Here is a 6,786-nt window from a genome sequence, read left to right as displayed (position 1 = left end):
AGATGAGATATGACCAGGGGCATATGGGGCAGAGCATTCCAGAGTGTAGAAACTTTAAAAGGCTCTGCACCAGGGTAAAAAGAAGTCTGAGACTCACACAAGGGAACATCACATTTGTGCATAATGCAAAAATGAGTGCCAACTGATAGCTCTGTCATTTATGACCAGTCTCTGGTCATAGATCCAAGGCAGACTGAAGAGGTTCTACAGGATGGTGAGCATTCATGGGTCCTAGGCTGTGTATTAAGTGAGGAACAAGTTTAGAAGCAAATAGGATCTGTGAGGTTCTGACTACGGGAGCTAATCGGGGTCTCAGTTCCAGCCTCCAGCTAGTCTGAGAAATAGAGTAATCAATCAGATCAAAGGAGAAAGTGCGATTCAGTCACCAAATCTGCAAAGCTGTCCAGCTGGCTAATGGCAAATGAATCCAGCAGTTGTCTACAACAAAGGGCAAGCCCATAGGAGTGTATTCCAAACCCCACTCAGGACATTGTAGAGCTCAGACCGTGAGGGCAGTGATTAGACATTGCCCTGGATCAGACCACTATAAAAGCACTGAACCCTTGCCTGAGCTGTTCCAGAGATCTTGGAACAATACAACAATACCACCTCCTAAATTCAATACCACCCCACCCCAGAAAGCAGCAGAAAGACCCAAGAGGATAAAAGTCCAATGTTGGGATTGGAAGCTCAATTCCGTGTGGACAGTCTCGGGCGGGTAAAGGTGGGAGCTTCTAGGTCTTAGAGCTCTCACGAGACCCCCCCAGGAAACGGCAGGGGATCAAGGTGAACCGAGCTATCTCGAGTAATTCCGCCTCTTCCCGTGAGAAACGTGATGGGAGAGAGATCTCCCCGCCCTCGAGATTGTCCCGGATCTGGGCACACCTAGTTACCTAACAGCACGGTATTCAGATGCAAACTATGCGGTTGAAGGTTAAGTAGGATTGAGGAAGCCTGAAAGCTCTCTTAGCACGTGAGGAGCCAAGAGGACAGTAGGCTCCGCTTTTCTTCTTTCCTCTCTCCCCTCCCCTCTCTCCCCGCTTGTACTTCTACTTCCAATCCCTTAAGATCCTAGCCTCCTTAGGAAATCTCCCCCTCTTCCTCCTAAGGAAGACCCTCCTGCACTTGTAACTAGACCCTGAAATAAAGCTCAACCCTTGTTCGACTCTGGAACGTCCTTTCTCTCATATGAGCATCCGGTTTTGGCCAACCGAAGACCTCGGAGGTGAGGTAAGAAGACTCGGGTAGCCCACACAGGTCTCTAGGCCTGGCAGTCCAATTCAAACATTTTCTGCAGAAGTGATAGAGCCCAGTCCTATACAAAGTCTGATATCAAAAAACAGGCAATAAAATGAGCCAACAAACAAAAAAATCCCACCATAAAGAGCAACTATGTGACAAGGATACTCAAGACACAAACCCAAAAGAAGAGAATAACTGAAAGAAATAAAAACAAGCCTTCAAAGAAAAACACAACTTGGGTGCAAGTCCAACCAGAATTCCTGGAAAAGAAAAAGCAAGAGTTTAAAAAGAAGTGAAAATTATTTTGAAATTATTATAGTGTTCTAGAGGAAAAAGATGAAAAAGGAGAATTCTGGAATAAAGATTTAGAAAAAATTAACAGCTTGGCATAAGAGGTACAAAATCTTAACCAAGAAAAAAAACTCCCTGAAAACTGGAATTGACCAAATAGGAGTTAACGATTCCATGAGACAACAAGAAATACTAAGAAAATGTTAAAGGGTGAAAAAAGAGAGGAACAGGAGGAGGAAAGGGGGATTGGAGGTGGAAGGAACAGCAAAAACAATTGACTTAGAAAACAGATTGAGAAGAGATAATTTAAGAATCATTAGACTACCTGAAACCTTTGACGCCCCCCCCAAAAAGGCCTAAATATCATATTTCAAGAAATAATAAAACAGCCCAGAACTCTTACAATCAGAGGGCAAAGTAAAATAGAAAGAAACTACCAGTCACCTCCTGAAAGAAACACCAAAATGAAAATTTGCAGGAATATTATAGTCAAAATTGAGAGCTTCCAAGTTAAAAAACAAAAACAAAATAAGAACCCTGCAAGCAGCCAGAAAGAAAGTACTCAGGTAGTGAGGAACCACACTTAGGAGCACTTATAATTGATTTTGAAATATGATTTCCCAGAAAGCAAAAGATAAAGGTTTTGTTGCTCAGTCATTTTTCGTGTCCAAGTCTTCTTGATGCCATCTGGAGTTTTCTTGGCAAAGATATTAGAGTAGTCTGTCATTTCCTTCTCCAGCTCATTTTACAAATGAGGAAGCTGAAGCAAACAGGCAACTTGCCCAAGGTCACACAAGGAGTAAGTGTCTGAGGCCAGATTTGAACTCAGGAAGGTCTTTCTGACTCCATACCAGGAACTCTAGCCACTACACTAACTAGCTGCCCTATATAGGCTTACGGAAAACAAAAAATGTATAAACATAAATAACTTACCCAGCAAAACTCAATATAATACAGTGGATAATATATGTAATATAACACAGTGGATCAAAGTGGATCATTAATGAAATAGAGGATGTCCAGGCCTTCCTGATGAAAAGACAGAGCTGCATAAGAACTTTGAAATACAGACATAGGAGTCAAGAGGAATCTTAAAAGGTAAATATGAACCAACAGTTATAAGGGACTAACAAGGATAAACTTTATGCTCTAATACAATGGGGTGATATATCCATTCACTCAGACCTCTCTCATCATGATTAGGGATCATAAAATCAATCTAATTACACAGAGGACCTAGATGTGATTGATTCTCTTCTATGTTTTAATGATCTTTAAAAAAAAAGAATGGAAAAGGAGAGAAAGAGAAATACAGCAGTGGGAAGGGAAAGGAGAGGAAGATTAAGGAAAATTATCTTACATAATTGGGGTACACAAGAAGAAGTCTATGCAAAGTGGAAAGGGTGGAAGTGCATGACACTTGACCCTCACCATCATCTGAATTAGTCAAATGAAGGAAAAATGCACATGTGTGGCTCCCCCCACAAATGGATTCAAAAATGTTTCATTTGACAGGGAAACAGGAGGGAAAGGGGATAAAGAAATGAGGGAAATAAAAATGAGGATAGGTTAAGGAAGAGATTAATCTTAAACAAAACAAACTCTTAAAGAGGAAGCAGAAAACAAACAGAAGGAAAAATATGTAAGAGAATAGGATGGAGGGATACATAGGTAGCAGTTGTAATGGTGAATATGAATGGAATGAAATCACCCATAAATCAAGAGGAAAGCAGAATGGATTAGGAAAGCAGAATCCAAGAAGATGTTGCTAATAAGAAACACAATTAAAACAGAAAAATGCATAGTCACTAAGGAGATGGAGCAAAATCTATTGTGCTGCAGCTAAATTAAAAATAGTAGGGATAGCAATCATGATCTCAGACAAATGAATAGCAAAAATAGGCCTAATCAAAAGAGAAAAACAAACTACACTATTAATATCAATGTGAAATATATGTACAAAAAAGGGCACAGAATCTAAATATGTGAAGGAAAAGTTAAATGGATTTTAGGAAGGAGATAATAAAATGTAATAATGAGGGTCCTCAATTTATCCCCACCCCCACTAAGTAAATCTAACAAAAACAAGTGAAGGACCCAAATAGAATTTAGAAAAGTTGGATATAATAGGTCTCTAGAGAACATTGAATGAAAAAAGAAAGGTATGTACATATTTCTCAGTTGTGCATAGCACTTTCACAAAAACTAATCTTTTTTTTTTAAAAGGCATAAAGGGCATAAGGCATAAAACCCTCTCAAATATATGCAGGGAAGCATAAATATTAGGTCCATCTCTTACAGACTACAGTGTAATAAAAACTATATTCAAGGGCTACTGATAAAACATTTAAAAATTAATTAGAAACCATATCAATAAATCCTAAAAAATATGGGCCAAACAATAATTCCTAGAAATAATCAATAATCTCTTTAAAGCTAATGATGAGACAAGATGCCAACATTTTTGGACACTGTCAAATTAATCCTTAGAGGGAAATTTATATTTCTTTTTTTTAAAAAAATTATTTATTTTTAGTTTTCAACATTCATTTTCACAAGATTTTGAGTTCCAAATTTTCTCCCCATCTCTCCCCTCCTCCCTCACCCCAGATGGCATGCATTCTGATTACTTCTCCCAGTCTACCCTCCCTTTTATCATCCTCCCTTCTAATCCTCTTCCCCTTTATTTTCTTGAAGAGCAAGAAAGATTTCTATACCCCATTGCCTATATATCTTATTTCCCAGTTGCATGTACAAACAGTTCTTTAACATTTGTTTTGAAAACTTTGAGTTCCAAATTCTCTTTCTTCTTCCCTTCCCCACCCCCCATTATTCAGAAAGTAAGCAATTCAATATAGGTTACACATGTATAGTTATGCAAAACACTTCCATAATATGCATGTTGTGAAAGATTAACTGTATTTTCCTCCATTCTATCCTGCCCCCAATTATTCTATTTTCACCTTTGACCCTGTCTCTTTTCAAAAGTGTTTGCTTCTGATTACCCTCTCCCCTAATCTGCCCTCCCTTCTGTCATTCCCTCTTTATAGCCTTTCCCCCTACTTTCCCGTAGGGTAAGATACCCAGTTGAGTGTGTATGTTATTCCCTCCTTAAGCCAAATCCAATGAGAGTAAGGTTCACTCATTTCCTTCTCATCTCCCCTCTCTTCCCCTCCATTGTGAAACCTTTTTCTTGCCTCTTTTATGTGAGATAATTTACCCCATTCTATTTCTCCCTTTCTCCTCCCAATATATTCCTTTCTCACCCCTTAATTTATTTTTTTAGGTATCATCACTTCATATTCAACTCACCCTGTGCCATCTGTTTATCTATTTCCTCCAACTACCTGAATACTGAGAAAGGTCTCACAAGTTACAAATATCATCTTTCCATGTAGGAATGCAAACAGTTCGATTTTAATAAGTCTCTTATGATTTCTCTTTCCTGTTTACCTTTTCATGTTTCTCTTGATTCTTGTATTTGAAAGTCAAATTTTCTATTCAGTTCTGGTCTTTTAATCAAGAATGCTTGAAAGTGCTTTATTTCATTGAACGTCTGTTTTTTACTCTTAAGGATTATACTCAGTTTTGCTGCTTAGGTGATTTTTGGTTTTAATCCTAGTTCCTATGACTTCCAGAAATCATATGCCAAGCCTTTTGATCTCTTAATGTAGAAGCTGCTATATCTTGTGCTATCTTGATTGTATTTCTACAATACACAAATTATTTCTTTCTGGTTGCTTGCAATATTTTCTCCTTGACCTGGATATTGATGTTGAATATTGGCTACAATATTCCTAGAAGTTTTGCCCTCTGACTATAGAATATTAGGGTAGTTTTCCTTGATAATTTCTTGAAAAATGTCTTTTTTTGATCATGGCTTTCAGTCAGTCCAACAATTTTTAAATTATCTCTCCTGCATCTATTTTCCAGGTCAGTGGTTTTTTTCAATGAGATATTTCACATTGCCTTCTATTTTTTTCATTCTTATGATTTCTTGATTTCTCATAAAGTCATTAGCTTCTATTTCCTCCATTCTAATTTTGAAGGAATTATTTTCTTCAGTGAGTTTTTGGACCTCCTTTTGCATTTGACCAATTCTGCTTTTTAAGGCATTCTTCCCTTCATTGGTTTTTTGGACCTCTTTTGCTGTTTGGGTTAGTCTACTTTTTAAGGTGTTATTTTCTTCAGTATTTTGGGGGTCTCCTTTAGCAAGCTTTTGACTCAGTTTTCATGATTTTCTTGCATAACCTTCCCAATTTTTCCTCTACTTCTCTTACTTACAACTGTCTGTGGGCCCAGAGCTCCAGAAGCAGCCTCTTCTGCAGCTGCTGATGCAATTGCTGCTGGCCACTGCCACCACCCCCACTGCCCTGGGGCTGGGGGCCACACTTGGCCAGATTGCCTGCTCCTCTTTCACCCAGGTCCCACAGAGTTTTCTCACTGACCTTTTCGGTGTTTGTGGGTTGAGAAATCTGGAAACTGCCACAGCTGCCAATGATTCGATTTCCTGAGGCCTGCTCTGGCTGGTTTGTGCTGGTGCTACCCATATAACACTGTACTCCCACTCTTCTCCCTGCCTGGTGTCATAGATCTTTCCTGTCAGCTTTCCAGGTTGTCTTAGGCTGGGGATTTGTTCCACTCTGTCATTTTGTGGGTTCTGTAGCTCTAGAATTTGTTTAGAGTCATTTTTTACAGGTATTTGGAGGGCTTTGGGAGAGAACTCAGGAAAACCCTGCTTTTACTCTGCCCTCTTGGCTCCACCCCCAAAAATTTATATTTCTAAACACTTTATTAATGAAAGAGTAGATCAACAAACTAAGCACACAACTAAAAAAACCTAGAAATCTAACCCCCAAAAATCTTATTAAACAACAAAATAGAAATTCTGAAAAACCAAAGATTGAACAAACAACAAAATTGAAATAAAAACCCAAAAAATCCCATTCAATTAATAAACTAGGAACTGGGTTTTTTTGCATGGGGAGGAAAAGTGAAATCAAAAGCAAAAAGTGAATTGACAGTTTATAAAGAAATAAAAGAAATTATTAAGAACCATTTTGCCCAGTTGTGTGCCAATAAAATTGACTACTAAATTAAATAGATAAATATTTATAAAAATATAAAATTCTTCATTATTATTAGAAGAAATAAAGGACTAAAATAACCCAATCAGAAAAATAAATTGAATAAGACATAAATTAATTACCAAAGGAAAAAAAATAAACTAGAACCAGATAGATTTATAAGATA

The sequence above is a fragment of the Notamacropus eugenii genome, chromosome 1 (genome assembly GCF_028372415.1).
Source record: "Notamacropus eugenii isolate mMacEug1 chromosome 1, mMacEug1.pri_v2, whole genome shotgun sequence".
Classification (NCBI taxonomy): domain Eukaryota; kingdom Metazoa; phylum Chordata; class Mammalia; order Diprotodontia; family Macropodidae; genus Notamacropus; species Notamacropus eugenii.
This window is presented reverse-complemented; position numbering follows the sequence as displayed.